The sequence below is a fragment of the Ictidomys tridecemlineatus genome, chromosome 2 (assembly GCF_052094955.1).
Source record: "Ictidomys tridecemlineatus isolate mIctTri1 chromosome 2, mIctTri1.hap1, whole genome shotgun sequence".
Taxonomy (NCBI): Eukaryota; Metazoa; Chordata; class Mammalia; order Rodentia; family Sciuridae; genus Ictidomys; species Ictidomys tridecemlineatus.
The window spans coordinates 186,840,253-186,866,192 of NC_135478.1; the positions used below are offsets into that span (position 1 = coordinate 186,840,253).

Here is a 25,940-nt window from a genome sequence, read left to right on the forward strand (position 1 = left end):
AAACAACAAACCCCAATGTATACTTTTCACTGTGAAAAGGGAACAAAAACGGATCCTAGAGTTAAATGTAAAATCTAAACTATAAAATGCCCAAAATAAAACAGAAGAAAATATTTGTGACAGGGTTAAGTAAAAATTTCTTAGATATAACATGAAAGTACAATTCATCAAGGGAAATGTCAATAAAGTGGAGTTTATCAAAATTAAAAATTTCTTTGAAGCACATCACTAAGAAAATGTAAAGATATGCCCAGTCCTTTTTTTTGATACTTTTACTCAAATAACGAGCTTCCTAATCTCAATAATAAGAGAAAAGTTCTATTATTAAAAATGGTTGAAGATTTAGAAAAAAAAATATGTTACTAAAGAAGATATATAGATGTCTCATGAATAAATGTCATGCTCAAGAAGGGCCTTCAGGGAACAAAGAAGAGGTTCCTTATCCTGTTTGCAGTGATGGTGTGTTGGCTACCTGTATAAGTCAAACTTATCTATTTGTACACTTTACTTACAATTGGCAATTACAAACCATTTGTGTCTCGATAAAACTAATAAGAATCAAACAAAGGTATAGGGAAAAACCATCAAAAGAATGGGGGAAATGTTATCTTCCAACTCTCTAGCTTCATGAAAAGATATACAGAAAATTCTATAAATATACGAGAAAGCAAGAGAGGAGAAATTAGTAAAGAAAAAAAATCATGGTCAACATAAATAAATACCTTTTAATTTTCAAGTGATATTCCATTCAGCTAGTCAGTATTACTCCAAAATATATTTTTAGGGATACTAATACCTAAGTGAAGATGTGAAAATCTCAGCAACAGAACAATAGTCATAGATGTTCGTATGTCTTTTATAATTAAATTAAAGTAGCTAAAAGAAAATTTTCTTGAAAAATCACAGTGTAAGTTAATATATGAAGAATTCAATTATACCAGAGTTAATTTATCTTATGGAGTCAACTCAAGAATTGACTTGATACCATAATTACTTTTATTAGCATCATTGAAAAACATAAAGATGAGAGTACATCTAAAGTAAAGGAATTTATTGATTCTAAGAAGGTTGTTAGGTGAAATGAATATGATGAAATAACTAAGTTCAGCCAAAGTATTGACTTCTTTTGAGAATATAGGTAAGTATTTAGATGGCACTGTATTTCCTAACATAAAACAATGAGTTTGGAGAAGCTGATTGACAGTGGAATAATAATAGCACTATGACAATAATGTCATGCGGCTGTTGAATATAATAGCTCAACTGGGATTTGAAACAGTAAGGCAATCATCTTTTTGAACACTGACTATTTCAAACTTAATGTCTGAAAGCTAAGTTTCTTTACCTGAAAATGATCCTTAAAATCCGGTATGTGTCTAACATCTATAATTCTCAAATATCACAACAAAGTGATCATAAGAATCAGAAAAATTTAGGTAATACAGATTACATCCATAATCTCTTGAGTAAACACTATCACTATAAATGATAAACAACTGAAAATCTTACCCTTTCCTGCAGAAAAGGAGTAATGTTTTGTATCACTTTGTAAAACATTGTGACAACTCTGTGTACAATTGCCATAAGGACAATAATGAAAGCCAAATGTGCCAATATTTCATATTCTGTAGTACATGTAGCCAAATGCATAGAGATAAGAATCCCTTAGAAGTCCTTAGCTATTTTGAAGCAGAGACGGTGTTAATTTACATGGAATCTAAGGAAATAAAATAACTATGTGTTAGAGTCTGTAAACAAGTCTGGATGGCGACTGGCATTTTGCCAGAGGGAGTGGTTTGTGAAGTAACTCCAGGGAGCCATTAAGTGTGGAGATTCCTTATTGGTTGACTGCTGTTTCTAGTTTATGTTAATTAAGATAAGCTGTGTGGAATGTATACATACCCCTCCTGTCCTGCAAGAAACAGCTCCCACTCCTGCTGTATCAATGTACACAAGTTGCTCGTCACCCTCCCGGCTATTTTGCCCAGCCAGCCGGGCTGCGGCAGAGGCAACTATGGAAAAATATTAACAGTCATTGCAAAAAAGAGTATGTAGGAACTAATTGGCAGAAAAAATATAAATAGATGGTATTATTGAATAAATAGCTTTGCTGTTGTTTTAAACCACAAGGGAAATAAGCAATTATGAAATGGTTACTGTTATATTCCCTGCTCTTTAAGATTGTTCACATAAATTTTCCTAATAAATTTAATTTAATTGTATTAATTAGCATCACAAAATTCAGAGCAAATATGATCCGCAGGAAACTGTGAGAATGTCCTTGATGTCATACTATGAAATAAGAGGTTTTCTGTAAAGCATGATCATGCTAAATCATGTCAATTATAGGCAGATCTTGTTTTCTTTTCCATTGTATTTTACAGGAAAATATCTGGGAATATAGAGAAGTTCTGAATTAAAATCTCAATGTTGTATCTGAGTCAAAGAAATAAAGTCATTACTTTGTATAGACCATAACCTGATAAGAAAATAAGTACATTCAAGGCTAGCCTCAACAACTTAGCAAGGCCCTAAGAAACTCAATGAGACTTGCCTCTAACGGAAAAAAAAAAAAGAAAAAAAAAAAGAAATGGGGAGTGGCTGAGTGGTTAAAGGCCTTGGGTTCAATCCATGTTACAAAACAAATTAAAAAAATAAAATAAAATAAATTTCAAGAAAGAAGAAAAGAAAGAAAGAAAATGAGCAACATGTATACAATTTACCAGTAAATACTGAATACTTTAGCTAACTTTTCTCTCTATTCCCTCATAGAAATGATATTAACAGTAAAAAAATGACATTAGAAAAAAAGAGGGGGAAATCCTATCCCATTCATAAATTGGATACCTATCTTATGGTTCATTAAGAAGTGTGGTATGACATACAATAGTAATTAAAAAATTAATGACTTTAAATAAACTTCATAAAGTTTCTCATTCATGCAATGAGGTTAAAAATATCCAATCTTGGGGCTAGGGATGTGGCTCAAGCGGTATCGCACTTGCCTGGCATTCATGCGGCCCGGGGTCGATCCTCAGCACCACATACAAAGATGTTTTGTCTGCTGAAAACTGAAAAATAAGTATTAAAATTCTCTCTCTCTGTTCTCTCTCTCTTAAAAAATAATTTAAAAAATCCAATCATTTTATTCTCACCCACCAAATATACCAATAATACAATTTCTGAGTTTAATTTCTATGCTGAGTTTCTCTATTTCCAGAGCCAACTTTAAAAAAAAAATCTGCCTTGACTGATGGGTACTTTTATGAATCTGTTAAATTTGAAATAGAAGATTTTCACTGTTTCACTCAAACTCTCAAAATAATTGTACTTTTTACCAAAGATATCATGCTTTCAACTTCTCAAGACATTTGTCCCTCAGCTAAAAGTTATTATTATCTAAATCACCAGAGATCTAATTCCAGGTTTTTGAAATGTGTAATATCATAAAGTTATGAACCAAAAGTGAAAAACTGAAATTTAATATTCTGGGTCTTCAATTTCCCTATATTTAATTCAATAATTCTTTGCATTCCATGAAGAAGACAAATTCTAATTCAGGGAAAATATTTCATTGAAATATTTTCACATGTAAATGGTAGCCTATGATGTAGTAGTTCAAATATGTCTAAATCTGCAAAGAATCACACAATTTTTTAAAAAAATTATAATTTAAAAATATAATTTTTAAAGAAGAATTTTCTTTTCAAAATAGCTTGATGTCATATGCATATCCTTTGAGGAAAAGAATATGAACAAATCAAGAAGAGAAAGTTTTCCATTAAAAAGTATATATTAATAAACAACAAACAGTCAGTCGTTAAAAATAAAATTTTAAAAATCAGTGTTAACCAAATAAAGACATATTCCTTCTTAAATTGTTTTAAGCCAACTCTGTTCTGTTCTATGTAAACAATTATCCTCTCTCTAATATTCAAAGCAGCATTTTATTACAATTTTCTTTAGATGAATAGCAATAAACAATAATGGAGATTTAATATAAATTTAACTATATCACATCTCCAGTAATCATTATACTATAAACTAATATTAAGGAAACATTTATTATACAGAACAACACTAATAATATATACAATATGTAAGTTATAATACAAATTAACCGCAAAGGCACATGAGAACTACTGTACATAGATTTGTATTGTACATACAAATAGATTATGCTCTTTAGATAACTAAGAACTCAACAAAGGAAATGAAAAAAATCTGTTCAACCAAATTATTATTCACTAAAAATTGTCATGCTAAGATATATTGATAACAAAATAATATTTTCCCTTATGGATTATATATTCTAATGGAATATATTTGGGATACTACCTAGAGTTTGAGAGATGAGTATGGGAGTGTAGTTTCAGAAGCATGATCTGGAAGTTAGTTTGGGCTTTGTTACATTGAAAATGCCTGTTCTCCATGAAACTGAAGTAAGTACTTATGAAGCTTGGAGATCTGGTTTCATTCCAAACAAGATGTATACATTTGGAGTCACCAACAGGAATGGGTGAGATTTGAAGCCATGAGAAAAGATAAAATAAAGGAATGAGTGTGGTTAGAAAATATCATCGAAATAACAATCCATATGACAGTCCATGGTAGAAATCAAGTGGATAGGATGAAACCAGCAGAGATCATTGAAATGTCATACCCACGGGGTAAAAATGGGAGTTCATAACCCACTTGAATCAAATGTATGAAATATGTCAAGAGCTTTGTAATGTTTTGAACAACTAATAAAAAAAAGTCATACCCAGTGACATAGAATGCAAATTAGTCCAGAATTGTTAGGTAAAAATCTCCACTGAATTGCTACCACATCTTTGCCAAAAATCAATTCTTCCTGTGTGTCTAGGTCTCCACATAGATGGTTAGTTTCCAGGCTTTTAAATGTTTTATTCATCCATATTTATATCTTATAGTATAAAACATAATTTTTAGATTGCTGAAGCTTTCAATAAACTTTCATATAAGATATTATAGTTCTACACTAATCAAAGTTGTTTTGTCTATTCTAGAATATTTACATTTCTATATGAGTTGGAATAGGCTTCCCAATTTCTAAGAAAAAAGTAATTTTATTGAGATTAACATGACTCTATAGATTAATTTGGAAAAATTAACATCCTAACAATAGTGAATTTTCAAATTAATTAACATATTATATTTCTTTATTCAGATTGTATTTAAACTTTTTTCAGCAATACTTAGTGTATTTCAATGTGCAGGTGTTGCACATCATTTATAAGATATAACAGAGAATATTTAATTGTATATGCTATTGTGAATGGTCTTAACTTCAATATGATGTTTATTTGTTTGCACAAAGTCATGAAATGATCTTTGTGTAACTTATACTATGTAATATATAATGAACTTACTACACTATGAGATTTCCTACACAAGTAAAAACACTGTAAGCTTTTCTGTTTATCTATTTAAATTGACCTAACAATTGTATGTGTTTATCACATATAATATAGTATTTTGAAATATTTATATATTGTGGACTTGTTAAGACTAATTCATTAAAAAAGAATTACCTCAAATAGATACTTTTATAACATAAAACATATCTAAGAATTATAATATCTAAGAATTATAACATGGCTTTACTGAATTACTATCTTCTCCTCAATCACATTGATTTCTCTTTTTATCTTTGTTAATTTTCTTGTCATTTCATTCTATCTTTTCTTTTAGATTTTATTTTATTTCCATAAGTTAGAAATCAAAGTATTTTTTTTATTTAGAAATGTATTAAATAGTTCCCAAATATTTGGGGATTTTCCACATATTTTTCTTACTAATTTATGCTTTAATTTTATTGTGGTAAAACAATAGACTTATTATGAAATTACTATTAAAGTACATTGTAGTTTGTGTGGCCGAGAATATTAACTATCAACAGATCCTGTCTTTCTAAAGTATTGTCTATTCTGCTCTCAGTGAGTTGGATGTTCCAGAAAAGGGAATTAGTTGACAGTGTTGCTCAACTCTTTTAGCCCTTACTGTCTACTTATTCCCTCAATAGCAAAAGAAAAAGAGTAAAATTTCTAGTCTTAATTGGGAATTTATTTCTTTTTGGAGGTCTGTGATTTTTCATTGGTTATATCGGAGATTTGTATATGGTATATAAATATTACAATAGTTACATTTTTCTACTTTTTTCACTTTGAAATGTACTTCATTTAATATGAGTATAGTCATCACTCCAGCTTTTAAAAAATTTTTTTATTAATAATAACCTGCTATATCTTTTCAGTTTCAAGTGACTTGATAATAAAAATACATTTCTTATAAGCATTATGTATTAGGAAAATTTTAAAGTTAAAATAAGAATTTCCATGTTTTAATTTTTAAATTTAGATTATTTACACTAGATAATTACTGACATCATCTTGATATTTGTTTATTATATATTAATTCTTCTCTTTGTGCTCTTCATACTCTGTTTTCTGATAATTTTAAGTTAATTAATTAATTTTATGATAACATTTTGCCTGTATTCTTGGTTCTACAGTAATAATATCCCCCTTCTTATTTTATTGTTGTTATTATTGTTGTTTGATTTTGCAAATTTAGCAATTAACTTAAGGCTTATCATGTACATGTTTAAGTTATTAAAGTTTACTCTGAAGATATATGATTCTTATTTATATAATATATAAGGATCTTACTATAATACAAATTCATTTTTTCCTTTCCAGCTCTTGTATAATTCTTGTCATATATTTTCTTTAAAATTATGTTATAAACTCCAAAATAATGCATTGCCTTTCCATTAAATAATCACTTAACTATTAATAACATTATTTTAAATGGTAAACATGAACAACGTTTTCTCTGATATATTTGGTGTGCCTGATTCTCTTTACTTTTTCATGTAAATCCAAAGTTGCATTCATTTTCTTTTTCACTGAAAGGCTTCAATATTTTTTTATAGTGCACCTCTGCTGGAAATGAATTCTTTCAGTTTTTATGTCTGAAAGGTCACCTCACCTTCGTTTCTGACAGATAGTTTTGCTGAGTCTATTGTTTTATCCTCTCAGTACTTTGAAGGTGATTCTCTACTTTTTTTCTGAATGTGTCCTTTCTCCTTTATAATGCGAAATTACCTGCTTTACCCCTGCTTCTCTTTCTCTCTCTCTCTCTCTCTCTCTCTCTCTCTCTCTCTCTCTCTCTCTCTCTCTCCCTTTATTTTTAAGATCCTTTCAATATCATTGGTTGTAATCACTTTGATTATAATGTGCCTGTGGCTGCTGCCACCACTTATCCCTCTCCTCCTCTTAATTTATAGTTTAAGCAATATATAAGTGATTCTCAGACAACAGACTACTATAGACCAGTATATGGGCTCTTCAGAGAATCTCCCTTCTCTCTGTGCTGAGGAAGAGTGGGAAGAACACTACCAGAGTACTGAATGCTCAGTCACCTTTACACTGTGCCTTGTTGCTTCTGTAAAGATGCATCCTACAGAAAGGACAATTTATCCATTTTTATAATTCTTTCATTTAAAATATGTAGATTACTTCATTATTACATTACAGAATGTAAAGAGACTTTAAAATTTTATCAAAAAGCATACAATTCTTTACAATGTATTTGTTCAAATTTGTTGTAATTCTTCAATTTGTTAATGGAAAATCAATTAACTGATTATTGCATACCACTTTTGCAAAAAGCATGGACTCGAGAACCTAATATAAACTTGATTTGCACAAAAAGAAGTTATATAACTGAGTGTACCTTCTCCAACATAGAAATAATTATAGATACATATGGAGATAATAGTAATAATGATGTCTTTTTATATAGAGTACTTCCAAAGATCAAAACAAATAAAAATGCAATATAACACATACCTGCATGAGACAAACATTAAATAATATTAAAATAAAGTATCAGATAGTTTGTTTTCATAGATAATGATTTCAAAGGTTCTATTTACCATCTTTCATTTGTTAATTGCCTTTTCAATTAAGAAATACTATTTAAATACTGAAATTCTAATAAAACAAATTGTGGTTTTAGTATTACTTTCCCTTGTTTCCTGTTTTGTATAAACTAGTGAAAATGTGTAAGTAAAATTCTAATCACTCTTTAAATATTTGTAGAAGCTCAGTATTTTTCTCTGTGGATTCCAAAGCTTACCAGCTTTAAATCTTTTCAATTTTTCTCAATTCATATAATAGCCTTCCTCAAATAGTTTCTTTGTCAATCCTTTTTATTTTTTCAACATTTATTTTTTTAATTGTAGTTGGACACAATAACTTTATTTTATTGATTTTTAGGTGGTGCTGAGGATAAAACTCAGAACCTTGCATGTGCTAGGCTAGCGCTCTACCGCTGAGCCACAATCGAAGGCCCAAATCCCTTCAATTTAAATATGATGTACAGTTCAAAATGAAAATTCATTAATATGCATTATTTGACAAAAGTCAAATAAATTGGGAGAGCTATAGATGTATTCATGTATTCATGTGCCAGTTTCAAGTGGCAAACTTATTTTCTACAAGAACAACAGTTTCAGCCTTTGAAAAATAGGGTTCTTGGGCATCTCATTGACAAACTTGGGTTAGACCAAATCCCTGCATTTTGATTTTTGTTGCTGAATATTTATTTTAAGATATAGCTTGTTAATTCACGTTTGTTTTTTTCTTTCCATATTTAAATTCTATCATAGTATAGACTTATATTAACAAGTGAAAATGTCAGTATCATATATAGTTTACTCTAAAGCCCATTTTGCTGCTGAAATTAATTAATACCAATGGCCTATCAAATATCTATGTTCATTTTTTCCCACATCACTATACAGATATATAAATATGAACAAAACCAGTTATTTTTATAAAATAAACTAACATTTATCTCTTATTACATTTTAATTTCTAACTTGAACTTCTCTCCAAAAAAATTATCAAAGTCATATGAGTCATTTTATGATAATATAAAATTCCATTAGTGGATGTATTGATATTGATTCAACATTTTCCTTGTTACTGGGCATGAAGCTTTTTTGATTTGACTTGAATTTATAAATATGATTGAAATAATCACCCTTGAATTTATATTTAAATACTGATGATTTGGGTCTCAGAGATACGTGTTCTAAAGAATAATTACTGTGTCAAACATTAAGTCTATCTTAAAGTTTCTTATTGTCTTGTTATAGTCATTTCAAATGAGTCTAGTCAAATAGAGTCAGTAACTATTTCTCAGATTTTTTTTGTAACCATGTCTCCCCAATTCTAGGCAAACATCATTGACTTTAAAATGAAAGTATAGAACCAGGAAATTTGTATCTGTTGAATGTAACTGAATGTCAACCTTCAATTATTCTAGAAGGCCCAGACGTTTAAAGACATCACTAAACAAATGTGTTGTTTTGCTATGTGTCATTCATATTGTTCCTATAGTCATATATTTTTAAAAAGTAATAAATATATCTATAGCCATTAAGACGTTAGACACATGCCAAATTGAATATCCTAACACAGCCTCTAAACCTCTAGACAAGAAAAATAAATGAAGACAAAAATCCTATGCATTCAATACCTAGAAGACAGAGAACTTCATGAACTTCAAATTATCAACTTCAGGAAAAACAACAACAACAACAAAAACAAAAAGAGTATGTAAAACTAAGAGATTTATTTTCTCTTTGTGACAAGTAGGGTAGCTTCTGAAGATAACTGAAACTGTGGAGAAAAGATGAGAAGGAAAACTCACATTAAAAACAACAACAACACATTCCTTTGAGAAGGAGAAAGCTTCCTTCCACTTAATATTAAAAAATATGGAAAACACTTGTTGAAAATGAAAGAAAACTATATGTGTGTTACTTAAATTTAATATGAAGTTTGCTTCTTATATTGGATTTACTCATTCTATGAAAAAATCTAAGCAGATATGTTAAAAGAATTTTCAGAATTTGGATGTCGGTGAGTGCAGGACTGTGATCCCTGAGAGAGAAGCAGTAATTCAGCAAGTGGCAGAAATGACTGACTAGAATGTCCATCCTGAATGTAGCTCAGGGAGGAAGAATGGGCACAACCATCCAGAATTGAGGAGTCAGAGGCAAACAACGCAGAAGCCCCAAGCAACTGGATTTCATGCAGCAGACAACAGTGGAAGGCTGAGTTCTCCACAGAGCTCCAGAGAAAAGCAGGTAACGTGGAAAGCCCCTGTTGCCTTTTCAACTAAGTACTGTCAGTGCACACGTGTAAGACATTCACACAAGGCTGGGAAGACTTAAAAGGAAGAACAAGAGGAAAAAACTGCTTGGTCAAGAATGGTTGATGCTTCTAAAAGACTAACATCATCACTTATGGAACCTGGGATCCACACACAGAAGCTTTTGCATCAGGATGAGGCAAAACTGGTCCTAAAGCCCTCTCACTCCTGCCTAATAAAACCTAAGATCAAACTATTTCCTGCAATTTAAAATCCATTGAAAGCAAATCATGAGAATATTATTGGGGGAAGAAATCTACATATGATACAGTGAAATTTACAATATTTTATATCCAATAAAATGATGAGGCTCAGGAAAGATGAAACATTCATTATGAAGAGAAAAAGAGTTCAATAGGAACAGCAACTGAATGGCATACGTAGATAATTATACTATGTATGTTTGAGAGGAGAGATTAAGCAGTTGGAACCTATCATAACACCCAAACAAGTCCTAGAGATAAAAGTACAGTATGTTAAAAGAAAATAAAATCTTCATCATCTCTACCAATTAGAGAAATGAAAATCAAAACCAATCTAATCTTTCATCTCACTCCAGTCAGAATGGCAATTATCAAGAATACAAGCTACAATAAGTCTTGGCGAGGATGTGGGGGAAAAGATACACTCATACATTGTTGGTGGGACTGAAAATTGGTATAATCACTATGGAAATCATTATGGAAATTCCTCAGAACTAGGAATAGAACCACCATTTAACCCAACTATCTCACTCCTTGGTTTATACCCAAAGGACTTAAAATCTGCGTACTCTGTTGACTAAGCCACATCAATATTTATAGTAGTTCAATTCACAATACTTAAACTATGGAACCAAATTAGGTGCCCTTCAACAGAAGAATGGATAAAGAAAATGTGGTACAAATACACAATGAAATATTACTAAGCTTTAAAGAAGAATGAGATTATGGCATTTTCCACAAAATGGTTGGAACAGGAGAATATCATGTTAACCTAAAAAAGCCAATCCCAAAAACCAAAGGCCAAATGTTTTCTCTGATATGTGGATGCTAACTTACATTGAGGTAGGGGGCATCCTAGGTAAGAATAGAGGTACTTTTGATTATACAGAGGGGAGTGAAGGGAGGGGAGGAGGTATAGGGGTAGGAAGGATAATAGTATGAATTGGTCAGTATGACCCCATGAGCATATATGATTACACAACTGGTATAATTCCACATCATGTGCAACCAGAAGAATGAGAAGTTATACTCCATTTATGTATGATGTGTCAAAATTTATTCTATTGTTATGTATAACTAATTAGAACAAACTGAAAGAATAAAGTATTTATACTTATTTGGGAAAATAATTTAAATGCTATCTCAAGAATATATTTTTCATTTTTTTTTATTTAATAAAGATGAAAATGTCCACATTTTGTACCCAATAATTATACTTATAAAATTATTGTGAATGCTTTCATTAAGTCCTATTACATATATGGAAGATTCAAGAGTTCAAGAAAATTAGGTATGTTTGCCTCAAATTGCTGAAAAAATCAGAAACATGGACATTTTTCAACTAAGATAGTAGTTGAGGAAACAAAGAAAAAGCGTCCCAGATGGAAGTCTCCAGGAAGCAGAATTTGAGATCATAGTCAATGTACCAAAAGCCTATGTGGGAAAGCCCTTGGGAACAGCATCTTGGAGTTGTTGGCTACACAACCAGGAATGAGTGCAAGAGGGAGGAGGACCCGGGGATGCAGAGGATTTCAGAGCGTCTGCTTGTGACTATTGCCCCACACTGACCTTCATAAGAGTAGCCACAGGGGATTGAGAGTCCCATAGAGAATGGCTTCCCTGAGCAGTAGGACCAGAAGCCATGTGACTAGGAACTCACAAGTGGGCAGAGGGGAAATGGTAGGGAGAAGTGCTGACCGCAACTTGGTGAAGTAGGAGGGAGGTGTGAGGGGTTGAGGGGTCAAGGACTGGTCTGCACCAAGAGGAGAGGGAGGACCCTGGTGTCAGCAGAAGGAGAGGGGTTCTGGGTGGGAAACAGTGAAGAGCCAGGAGATGGGGGAAGGGCTGAGGAAAGAAGGCCACACAGAGTAAGTAAATGGGAAGGTGCAATACCAACTGGTCAGCAGTTGCCCTCGCCTCCTTGGTAAGTTCTAGAGCAAATAAGGTCCCTCAGAGTTGTCCTGGCTAGTCCAAAATGGCTGATCGTCTTCCCAGGGAAGGGCATGACTGAGTGGAACAGTTCTCTGAACCCCAAGTAGCTCCTGAAGGAGGCTGACAGCAGAAGGACATGGACTGGCAAGGTGCCTGGCAGCTACAGTAATGAATTCTTCATGGAAGAGGAATCTGGGCTGAGCTTCAGTAGTTAGTGGTTAAGGTGTAAAATTTGAGATACCCCAAACAATGGATCGACCGAACACTATTTATATACTCAAATAGGAACAAGAGAAAATAGTGTTTACTACTGAGAGTCATTTTATGTAGTATTGTTATTTCAGATACTTTAGGTTTGGTTTGTTTTTTTATTCCAGTCATGGGGATTGCACCCAGGACACTTACCCACTGACCTGCATCCCCAGCCTTATTTATTTATTTATTTATTTTATTTTAAAACAGGTTTTCCCTAAATTGCTCAGGGCCTTGCTAAACTGCTGAGGTTGCCTTTGAACTTGCAACCCTCCTGCCTCAGCCTCCCCAGCCTCTGGGATTATGGGCATGCACCACCACCCCAGGCTAGTTTACATTTAGGTTACTGTATGGATTTGGATATTTGAGGGTTTGATTATATTTTGTTTGGTCCTTAAGAAAAAATGGATCTTTGTAGTTGTTTCTTTGTTTTGTTTTTTCCTCTTAAAGTGATTCCCTTATTCAGCAAGCTTTGTATGTGATAGCAGAAGAAAAGTAAATGAGAAATTTTTTTTCAGGAGCTCTGAAATTTTTGAGCCAAAAATATCTAAGTAACACTTTTAAATGTTTGATGGTGTTGTATTTTAACGGGCTTTCAATGACTTGGAGATGGTAATTGTCTAAGGAAGTATTACAGATATGCTATCTTATCCTCTTTTATGGTGTCCAAAAAAAAAATCTACATTAGCAATACCCTTTTGTGATATTCCTGTAATATGTTAAACTAAGTTAATTTCATGATTCACACTTAGTAAGTTCCTTTTGGTCACTAGTTCTTTTATAGAGATTGGTAACGAATGAAGTTATAGAGATAGGTATGAAATTAATATATTTTATAGAGATAGGTAATGAATGAAGTTCTCAATTACAGTCTTCCTATCAGGTATAATGTTACAATTATAATTCTCAGATGGACTCCAACTACACATATATTTATGAGCAAGCGTGTCCAAAATACATTGATTGCACCTGTTCTTTAATCTCCCTGCAGTTACAGCCCTTTGTTTTTGTTGTGATTATATGATTGTACCTTATATGAAAAATTCATTCAACTCAGCTGCAGCCATATCCTAGAGTTTAAATTCAGCTGAGCATTTACATAGAGTCAGATGACAAAGTATCCCCTAAGTTAATTTCTAGACCCAGAACCAGTTTGGAATAGTAAGTTTGGGACAGTATCCAAATAGAATAGATTATGGAGCTGGATACTTTCTTAAAACCCTGTTCCAACAAGGACAGGGATTCCTGTGCAATATTTTTGCTGATTCACACACCAAGAACACCACTCACTTCACCAATAAAAGAAATCATTTCTGTGAGTCATTACACTAACACGTCCTCAGGTGTGTAATGGATATCATGTTCACAGGAGTCCTTCAGTATACTGTCCAATCTGCCAAGTGAACTTCTAAAGAAAATAGTTTTGAATTTTATCAGCATCTGCTGGAGAGCATCTGTCTAAAGAACAGCTTAGAAATTAGCTGATTTTAATGGAAGGAAATAAATTAAAAGTAACCTGTGCACCTAGGTATTTTTTTAATCCAGGCTGAAACATATTAAAATGCATTTTAGACAAGTTAACAGAGGTAAGATATTATAAAAGCACAACTAAACACAATAACACAAAACTAACATGGCAAATCAAGTTTAAAATGTTATTTTCATAGCTTTTCTACTTATAATAAATGCAGTTGGAAATTACCAAAATTGTATCACCAAGATACCATAAATAACTTTCAGAATATTTGCTCCCTTATTTATGATACCATGCCCAGGACCAACACAGCCTATTATGTTCCTACCTAATTCATTTAGTAGGTTCATGACCAAATATGATGATATAAATTTCAAAATACACCTGATGTTAAGTTCTAGTATTTGCTAATTTAGTGTATTGGCATGAGAACTTAAAACTTAAGATTATTTTCTATGGAAAGGTGGAATCAGGAAATAAGTCTAAATCTTCATGTGTGTGAAGCATTATGTGAGTGAGAGTATGTGAATAAATTTTGTGCATTTTTCTTTATTTCCATTACTGAAGACAAAAGTTCCTGGCACCAGATCATATTGTAAATGCTAAATTGCTAATGTCATGCATGAGGACAGAAAAAGAGAATGAAGCCTTTGATGTTAGAAAGTTATAAGAAAAGAATGACTTGTTTGTGCATATACAAATATATAGCAAATCCCACTATTATGTTCAACTATAAGACATGAATAAAAAATACAGAAAAAATATTGAAAAAAAACAATTTACATGGTCAAAATATCAAAGATGTTAAAATATCAAATAAAAGTGATGTTTCAAGTTATCTGGAGTATATACAAACCCAGGGCAAGAAATGCACATCACAAATTGTTAGAAATGGTTTTCTGGTGACTACCTTGCCTCATAGGATGGTTAATGCCATTTAGAGCAAAAAGCAGTAGTTATTTTCTTCTATGTGACTCATGTCATGAGTGTGTTACCAGCATTTTCAGGTCTCCAACAGAACTAACCCTAACATAATCAAATTCAAAATTTTATCTAAATAAAAATCTAAGATGTCTACTAGAGCACAGCAGCCAGTACCCTCATGACCAGAAACTGGGCAAGTCACTTTAAAACCATATCAGGTTTTTACTCTCCCAGCAGTGCAACACAATAAAGGGATAGGACAGTACAAGAAGCACATAATCACAGCCTCGTAGAGACAGAAGGGTCATGTATTCCAACCTCCATCTCAATGAAGGAGTACCTGGTACAGCGTCCTTAAGAAATGGTCATCCATCTCCTCCTAAGTAAGTCCCATAGCAGAAAGTGTGTTGTGAAGATAGTTCCTTTATTGGAAAAACTATTATTCTCAGAAAGTTCTTTATCATTTGGAGAAAAAATGTGCCTGCCTATTGATACTAGTTCTACACTCTGAAAACACAAAATACATCTATTCCCACTTCCAAATGAAAGTTCTTTGGGTATTTTAAGATGCAATAACATTTTTGGTGTATCTTTTCAAGCTAAGACTTCAGATTCTTTAACTTGTCCCTTATATGGACTCTTCAAATCCTGGGGAAGTTTACTTGGAGAATATTAGTTTATCTGTCTTTATTTTGGGTACTTACAATGGGATATAATGCACATCACATAAAATGACAAACTAAAAATAATTGCAAAGGAATATATTCTCTGCATTTATACAGCTGTAATTGCAACTGGTTGCAGATATTCCAAAAGCCATATGTATATATCTGCTTTCTTGCTTTCACCAAGCAGGTCACACACTTGTTTCTATAGAAACAATATATGTCGAGTCTTCCTGTATTGGAAAGAGAGTTAACTAGCTTCCTGATCTCTTCTTCTTCAAATTAGGCACTAATTTTATTTATGAAGGCTGCATAATCATGACCTAATTACCTCGGAAAGGACACAGCTCCAAATACCATCAATTAGGATTAGGGTTTCAACATATGAATTTTGCAAAAACACGTTCAATCCATTGCACGCTCACTCAGCCACACTCATTTTTTCTTATTTCCTTTTTCTCCAGCTAACTAAATTTTGCATATACTTCAGTTCTAATTTTAAAGGTCCTCTGGGGGGCATCCTAGAAATAGTATGTTATAGACTATTTATACTGAAGTACAAACAGACAACAGTGGTCTCCCAGGTTACACAGAGCACTCTGTAACTGCAGGTGCCATATTCACTTACCCCTCCCTGATGTATGCAGTAAGCAGAAGACCTGACATCTAGTAGGAACTCATCATGTGTCTACTGAGCAGAGAGTCAATATGGAATCTAGATTCTACTATGCCATACATGCAAGCCTCTGTCTGTGGTCAATCATCCAATAATTTGATATCCATTAAGGTAATGAAGAATGCAAAACAGGAGAAGATCAAGGTTATCATGTGAAATTGCATTGATCCATAACTTTTAACTAACATTTTTCTATGCTTCACGTCCTCTTATTTGTAATATTTTCTTCAAATTTTTATGACAAATTTTTTCAAAGACCATAATAATGTGAAAATGTATTGTATCCACATCATTTTCTTAGAAATCTTACCTGAAGGAACAAAACAATCTTTGACACAACTTCTTAATGAGAAAGGTTGAATACAATGGACAAAATATGAACTTCAGGATCAGTAAGATCATTTCTAGTTGTGAATTTAGTGTGACATTTTTTAATTGGTAAAGGTAAAATATTAACCTATTCATATCATAGATTTTTGTTCAAATAAATAAAATGTTCACAGCCATCACCATTTCCATCCATTTGTTGCTCCACATCATTATTCAGAAAACCATTTGCCAAAAAGTTTACCCTGGATTTTTGCAAAGGATCAATGGTAATCAATTACTAAGATTATCATCAGCAGGCCAATCATTTAAGAAATGGAAAAAGAACTAAAACGACTTATCCTTCTCAGACTCTACTCCCACTTTCCTGATTCATCAGGATTACAAAAAAGGCATAAAATTGCTTTAATAAATATTAATATACCTAAGTGCATGCCAGGATTTAAGAGTGTTTTTTTATTATTAAAAGTCAAATAATAAACATTTTCAACAACTTCACACCTCTGTCTCAGTCCATCAACTCGGCATGCATCATGCAAGCAAATATAGATAATATATACATGAACCAGAATGACTGGGTTCCAAAAAGACTATTTATAAAAACAAGCAGCTGGCTAGATTAGCCTGTAGGGCATAGTTTGCAAAACCCTTGTCTATTATTTTTAACACATTTAAAAATGAAAACTGCACTTATACTCTTGGTCCTGTTTCACCATGACTATGCTATTCTTTCAATGTGGTCAATGACATAAGTGAAGAAATTTAGAAATTGTACATTTTTGCCTTTAATTAATATGGTTGTATCACCACATCCTCTCTTTGTCCATCTTATCACTACTACTAAGGCACTGAACATACTTTGTTGCATATAAATTTTCCCAAAACTTCCAATAAGTATTTTAGACTTTGCATGACCAAAGGCTATTCTTGAATATTCACAGCAATCTACAATAATTTTTTAACACACACACATAAAAAAATAACATATATCTTGTTGAAGTTTGAACATTTTTCTTTCACAGTTTGAGCTTATCATATAGCATCAATAACTTCTACAGCTGACTCTCTTTTATCTTTGGAATTGTTCTTGATGGCAGAATTAGAATTATACTTCAGATATCACATTCTCCAGGCCTCTTTTTAGAGTTTATAATCATAATAATTTAAAGTCTTAAATTTTTTTCAAAGTTTACTGAAATATAAACTATATATGAAAGTGAACAAGACACAAGTAATGTAGCTCAACAGTTCTCATTAATCTACCATATAATCATTTCAGAGTCCAAAAGTAGAAAAGATTTAGCTCTAGAAAAATTCCCAGTTAATAAATATCCCCAATGTAAACCTTATCTTTACTTCAATTACTATCCACTAGATTTATCTGCTTTCATATTTTGTATCAGTGAAATACTTCATCATAAACAGAATTATCTAGTTTGGTATTATGTCAGTAGTATTCACTCATGTTGTTAGATTTACTAGTAGTTCCTTCATTCTTTTATATTTTGATTTTTTAAAAAAAAAAACTTCCTTTTTTTCTATCTAGTATCAAATGGCAGTGATATGATTTACAGGTTTTAACTATTTCATATAGTGCTTTAAACATTCTTGTGTGGTTCCAATATGGCGGCCGGCGAGCAGGCAGCATTTTCTATACCTCCGCAGTAACGGGATCAGAGAGACACATAAATACACTTGCATGCGACCTGCTGAGGAACTTCTAGCAAAATTCCGCTGAAAGGAGACCTGCCGAGAACTAGTAAGTCTGTTTGAGGGGTCAGTTTGTTTCAGGCGAGTGAATCTCGGCAACGCGGATCAGGGACACAATCCCGCCGACCGCTGCAGAACTGCAGCAAACATACGAACGGCCGCGGCCGGACTGGGCCCCGCCGGCCTGAGTCTGTGAACTGCCTCTGGTGGTTTGGCACTGCAAACAACACCCCCACCCCCCCACCCTCACCCCCAGCCGGTTCGGAGCTGCAAACCACGATCCCCTCACCCCCACCCCCACCCCTGCTCCTATGAACAACTCCTGCCCACCGGGCTCTGCAAACACGGCAAACGGACAAACGCGCCCCGCCCGCCCGGCACTTCGAACAGCCCTGCCCACAAGGGGGAATCAGGAGTGGCGCGGGACCCACCGCACGGAATTCCTGGCTACGGCTCCCACCAGAGATAACAACTGAGGTCTCTTGCACCTGTTTCCGGGGGCGTGACTACCAGAGGGCAAGCAAATTGGATGGGGGTCCTCAGCCCCAAGCCCTACAAACTTAGGATCCCAGGGAATGGCAAAGAGGGAGAGCGTGCCCAGGTGGCCATGAAAACAGGGCACACAGGAGCAGCAGACCTGGCGTGTAGCCAGTATTGTGGTGAGTGTTACCGGTGATCAGACCTGCCCAGTCCGGGAGGAAAAGCTGCTGCAAAGTGACAGGCTCCCGCCTACTGAGAGGAGAAGCTTAGCCCGGGGGGCACAGCTTCACCTAATGGAAGAATAGTGCCCCCCAGGCTAAGCTTCTCCTCTCAGTAGGCGGGAGCCTGTCACTGTGCAGCAGCAAATTCAAGCAGCGAAAGAACACATTGAGAATGAATTACATAAACAGATAAAAGAAGAAGTTAAGCATCTTTATCAGAAGATAGAGATTATAAAAAAGAATCAAACAATAATCTTAGAAATGAAGGAAATTATAAACCAAATTAAAATCTCAAATGAGAGTATCACTAATAGAGTGGAGCAAGTAGAAGCCAGAACGTCTGATAATGAAGACAAAATATATCAACTTGAAAAGAGTCTAGCCAACTCAGATAGGCTGGTTAAAAATCACGAGAGAAACATACAAGAGATATGCGATAATATAAAAAAAACAAATTTAAGAGTCATTGGGATAGAGGAAGGGATAGAAATTGAAACCAGGGGAATGAGTAATTTACTAAATGAAATAATTACAGAAAACTTTCCAGAAATAAAAAAGGAAACAGATATACAAATTGTAGATGCATACAGGACACCAAGCATACAAAATCACAGTAGACCAATGCTAAGACACATTGTTATGAAGATATCCAATATACAGAACAAAGAGAAAATATTAAAAGCTACAAGAGAAAGGAGAAAGATTACATTAAGGGGTAAACCAATAAGGTTAACAACGGATTTTTCAACACAGACGCTGAAAGCGAGAAGATCCTGGAACAACGTATTTCAAACACTGAAAGACAATGGATGCCAACCAAGAATCCTGTATCCAGCAAAATTAAGCTTCAGGTATGACAATGAAATAAAAATCTTTCACGATAAACAAAAACTAAAAGAATTTGCAGCCAGAAAACCAGCATTGCAAAGCATCTTGAGCAAAACACTCCACGAGGAAGAAATGAAAAACAATAACCAAAGCCAACAGTGGGAAGTACCTCAGTAAAGACAGAAGGCGAGGGGAAAGATAATCATGGTGAAACAAACTAAATTTTTTTAAAAAAGGGGAAATAATCAAACATGGCTGGAAGTACAAACTATATATCAATAGTAACTCTAAACATTAATGGTTTAAATGCTCCAATAAAGCGACATAGGCTGGTAACATGGATTAAAAAAATAAATCCAACAATATGCTGCCTCCAGGAGACACACCTGACTGGAAAAGACATACACAGGCTGAAGGTGAAAGGTTGGGAAAAAATATACCATGCACATAGTCCTTGCAAGTAAGCAGGGGTGGCCATCCTCATATGGAATAAAATTGACTTCAAGACTAAATTAATCCAAAGGGATAAGGAAGGACATTATATACTGTTAAAAGGAAGCATTAAACAACAAGATATAACAATTATCAATATTTATGCACCAAATAATGGTGCTGTGAAGTTCATAAAACAAATTCTCCTCAAGTTTAAGAATCAAATAGACCACAACACAATAATTATGGGTGACTTCAACACATCTCGCTCACCATTGGACAGATCCTCCAAACAAAAGTTGAATAAAGAAACTATAGATCTCAATACCACAATCAATAACCTAGACTTAACTGATATATATAGAATATATCAACCATCATCAAGTGGATATACTTTTTTCTCAGCAGCACATGGATCCTTCTCAAAAATAGACCATATATTATGCCATAGGGCAACCCTCAGTAAATATAAAGGGGTGGAGATAATACCATGCATTTTATCTGATCATAATGGAATGAAACTGGAAATCAATGATAAAAGAAGGAAGGGAAAATCCAATATCACATGGAAAATGAACAATATGTTACTGAATGATCAAGGGGTTACAGAAGACATAAAGGAGGAAATCAAAAAATTCTTAGAGATAAATGAAAATACAGACACAACATATCGGAATCTAAAGGACACAATGAAAGCAGTTTTAAGAGGGAAATTCATCGCCTGGAGGTCATTCCTCAAAAAAAGGAAAAACCAACAAATAAATGAACTCACACTTCATCTCAAAGCCCTAGAAAAGAAAGAGCAAAACAACAGCAAATGCAGCAGAAGGCAAGAAATAATTAAAATCAGAGCAGAAATCAACGAAATTGAAACAAAAGAAACTATTGAAAAAATTAACAAAACTAAAAGTTGGTTCTTTGAAAAAATAAACAAGACTGACAGAGCCTTAGCCATGCTAACGAAGAGAAGAAGAGAGAGAACTCAAATTACTAACATAAGGGATGAAAAAGGCAATATCACAACAGATGCTACAGAAATACAGAAGACAATTAGAAATTATTTTGAAAACCTATATTCCAATAAAATAGAAGATAGTGAAGACATCGATAAATTCCTTAAGACATATGATTTGCCCAGACTGAGTCAGGAGGACACACACAATTTGAACAGACCAATATCAATGGATGAAATTGAAGAAGCAATCAAAAGTCTACCAACCAAGAAAAGCCCAGGACCGGATGGGTATACAGTGGAGTTTTACAAAACCTTTAAAGAAGAATTAATATCAATACTTTTCAAGTTATTCCAGGAAATAGAAAAAGAGGGAGCTCTTCCAAATTCATTCTATGAGGCCAACATCACATTGATTCCGAAGCTAGACAAAGACACCTCAAAGAAAGAAAACTACAGACCAATATCTCTGATGAACCTAGATGCAAAAATCCTCAATAAAATTCTGGTGAATCGGATACAAAAACACATCAAAAAAAGTGTGCACCATGATCAAGTAGGATTCATCCCTGGGATGCAAGGATGGTTCAATATACGGAAATCAATAAATGTTATTCACCATATCAATAGACTTAAAGATAAGAACCATATGATTATCTCGATAGATGCAGAAAAAGCATTCGACAAAGTACAGCATCCCTTTATGTTCAAAACATTAGAAAAACTAGGGATAACAGGAACTTACCTTGACATTATAAAAGCTATCTATGCTAAGCCTCAGGCTAGCATCATTCTGAATGGAGAAAAATTGAAGGCATTCCCTCTAAAATCTGGAACAAGACAGGGATGCCCTCTCTCACCACTTCTATTCAATATAGTTCTCGAAACACTGGCCAGAGCAATTAGACAGATGAAAGAAATTAAAGACATAAAAATTGGAAAAGAAGAGCTTAAATTATAACTATTTGTGGATGACATGATTATATACCTAGAAGACCCAAAAGGGTCTACAAAAAAACTACTAGAACTAATAAATGAATTCAGCAAAGTGGCAGGATATAAAATCAACATGCACAAATCAAAGGCATTTCTGTATATCAGCGACAAAACTTCTGAAATGGAAATGAGGAAAAACACTCCATTCACAATATCCTCAAAAAAAAAAATACTTGGGAATCAACCTAACAAAAGAGTTGAAAGATTTATACAATGAAAACTACAGAACTCTAAAAAAGAGAAGTAGAAGAAGATCTTAGAAGATGGAAAAATATACCCTGTTCATGGATAGGCAGAACTAACATCATCAAAATGGCGATATTACCAAAAGTTCTCTATAGGTTTAATGCAATGCCAATCAAAATCCCAATGGCATTGCTTGTAGAAATAGATAAAGCAATCATGAAATTCATATGGAAAAATAAAAGACCCAGAATAGCAAAAGCAATTCTAAGCAGGAAGTGTGAATCAGGTGGTATAGCAATACCAGATTTCAAACTGTACTACAGAGCAATAGTAACAAAAACAGCATGGTACTGGTACCAAAATAGGCGGGTGAACCAATGGTACAGAATAGAGGATACAGAGACTAATCCACAAAGTTACAACTATCTTATATTTGATAAAGGGGCTAAAAGCATGGAATGGGGGAAGGATAGCATCTTCAACAAATGGTGTTTGGAGAACTGGAAATCCATATGCAACAAAATGAAACTGAATCCCCTCCTCTCACCATGCACAAAAGTTAACTCAAAATGGATCAAGGACCTTGATATCAAATCAGAGACTCTGCGTATGATAGAAGAAAAAGTTGGCTCCTATCTACATATTGTGGGGTCAGGCTCCAAATTCTTTAACAGGACAGCCATAGCACAAGACTTAATAGCAAGAATCAACAAATGGGACTTACTTAAACTAAAAAGTTTTTTAACAGCAAGAGAAACAATAAGAGAAGTAAATAGGGAGCCTACATCATGGGAACAAATTTTTACCCCTCACACTTCAGATAGAGCCCTAATATCCAGAGTATACAAAGAACTCAAAATTTAGACAATAAGACAACAAATAACCCAATCAACAAATGGGCCAAGGACCTGAACAGACACTTCTCAGAGGAGGGCATACAATCAATCAACAAGTACATGAAAAAATGCTCACCATCTCTAGCAGTCAGAGAAATGCAAATCAAAACCACCCTAAGATACCATTTCACTCCAGTAAGATTGGCAGCCATTATGAAGTCAAACAACAACAAGTACTGGAGAGGATGTGGGGAAAAGGGTACTCTTGTACATTGCTGGTGGGACTGCAAATTGGTGCAGCCAATTTGGAAAGCAGTATGGAGATTCCTGGGAAAGCTGGGAATGGAACCACCATTTGACCCAGCTATTGCCCTTCTCGGACTATTCCCTGAAGACCTTAAAAGAGCGTACTACAGGGATGCTGCCACATCGATGTTCACAGCAGCACAATTCACAATAGCTAGACTGTGGAACCAACCCAGATGCCCTTCAATGGATGAATGGATTAAAAAATGTGGCATTTATACACCATGGAGTATTACGCAGCACTAAAAAATGACAAAATCATGGAATTCGCAGGGAAATGGTGGCACTAGAATAGATTATGCTTAGTGAAGCTAGCCAATCCCTAAAAAACAAATACCAAATGTCTTCTTTGATATAATGAGAGCAACTAAGAATAGAGCAGGGAGGAAGAGCAGGAAGAAAATATTAACATTAAACAGAGACACAAGGTGGGAGGGAAAGGGAGAGAAAAGAGGAATTGCATGGAAATGGAAAGAGACCCTCATTGTTATAAAAAACTACATATAAGAGGTTGTGTGGGGAATTGGAAAAAAAACAAGGAGAGAAACGAATTACAGTAGATGGGATAGAAAGAGAAGATGGGGGGGAAGGGGGGATAGTAAAGGATAGGAAAGATAGCAGAATACAACAGTTACTAGTATGGCATTATGTAAAAATGTTTATGTGTAACCGATGTGATTCTGCATTCTGTATTTGGGGTAAAAATGGGAGTTCATAACTCACTTGTAACTAATGTTTGAAATATGATATGTCAAGAGCTTTGTAATGTTTTGAACAACCAATAAAAAAAAAACATTCTTGTGTGTTTTTTGGTGAACATATAGATGAATTCTGTCCAGTTATTATTACCTCGGGGAGGAATTGTTGGGTAAGTTATACCGATGATACGCTTCAGTGATTATACGTGATTTGTTTTCCAAAGTGATTTTACTAATTCATATACTAACTGAAGTGGGTGACATGCTCACCATGCTCACCCCCAAATCATTATTACTTTTAATGTGAAATTTTTTTTCTACATGTTTAGTCTAACCCTACAGGACAGCTTATATATTTTTTCTTCCTTTTTCACTTACCAACTTCTTTACCTTGCTATTGACTTCTCTCCACATCTCATATCATTTCCACCTGAGTACTTCAGAATGATCACTTATGGAAAGACAGGTGTATGTTCCTCAAGTCCTTCTCTTTTCTTCTCCAGCAGGAAAGCTGGTGTGCATTTGCAGTGTGCACAGTAGGTATCACCTCAGGCCAAGAACCCATTAGGCAGGTCATTATGTTTCCATGCTTCTGAGTAACACTCTCTTGGGAGGATACACTGTTTAGCAAATGTTCTGGATCACTGTCACACGCAATTACCTACAGATAATGCAAAACTCAGTCTATGCAGATCCAAGTGGGTACATGCTCTTGTGACATAACTTGGCTTCTCAGACCTTCAATTTTCTCACCTTAAAGTGGAAGTATCTCACAGTATCTCAGGGAGGGGGGCATAGATAACATATGTTAAGAATCCTATTAGTTGTCCAGGGTTTTATATCTTCTAAATAAGCAGTAGTAATTTTTACTGCTAATATGTGTAACTTTTCTCAGTGTCTGTTTGTACATTACCTGATTAACAATGTGGTAAAGATTACAAGGCTGAATTTTGGAACATGTCCTTTTATTTACAAAATTCCAGAAAGTGGAAGGACAGGGGCCGGTAATTTTGTTCCCTTTTTCCAGAGTGGAATCTAGGCTCTCAGAAAATCATACAAATTTGTCTCTTGCATTCTCATTAGCATCTCCTCTTCCACAAAGTATCCATAAGATTATGCAATCTTCCTCTTTTGCTGAAATAAAAAAGTGTACACACACACACACAAAAAAAATGGTATACAATGGTTTTGCCCATTGTTTGAGATACATAGTGAACAGGGAGAATCTAAATAACTTTCCGTAGTACTTCTGTAAAATATATATCACATTACCCATTACTGCACAATGGGTTACTTTAAAGTTATTTTTGTGTAACTATGTTAGAAGTGGGTGACATGAGTAATTCTTTAGGTTTCTTCTTTATTTCTTTATCAGAAACACAGGTACTCAGAATATTGACAAGAACATATGAAATTCCCAACACTGGGACACTGACACCTTTCAAAGTAAAAAAAGTAAAGTCCTTGATTTTCACTTCTGGCTCTCAGCACAAGTGCAGCTCATACTGGACTAAAACCTATTTGGTATTGAATTCATTGAAAACCTTATACTTTTGCTTTGTTTTCTTTAAGGTGCCATAGCTCCTGATCA

General features: G+C 34.0%; 1 long non-coding RNA gene across 1 annotated transcript in view; it reads right to left on the bottom strand.

The window, feature by feature from the left end:
- Positions 1-3,000: 3,000 nt before the first annotated feature.
- The window catches only part of LOC144370298 (uncharacterized), a 66,643-nt gene continuing 43,703 nt past the window's right edge, over positions 3,001-25,940 (bottom strand). The window contains exon 3 of the long non-coding RNA XR_013430244.1: positions 3,001-3,071. This is a non-coding gene — a long non-coding RNA (uncharacterized LOC144370298). The remainder of the gene's footprint in view (positions 3,072-25,940) is intronic.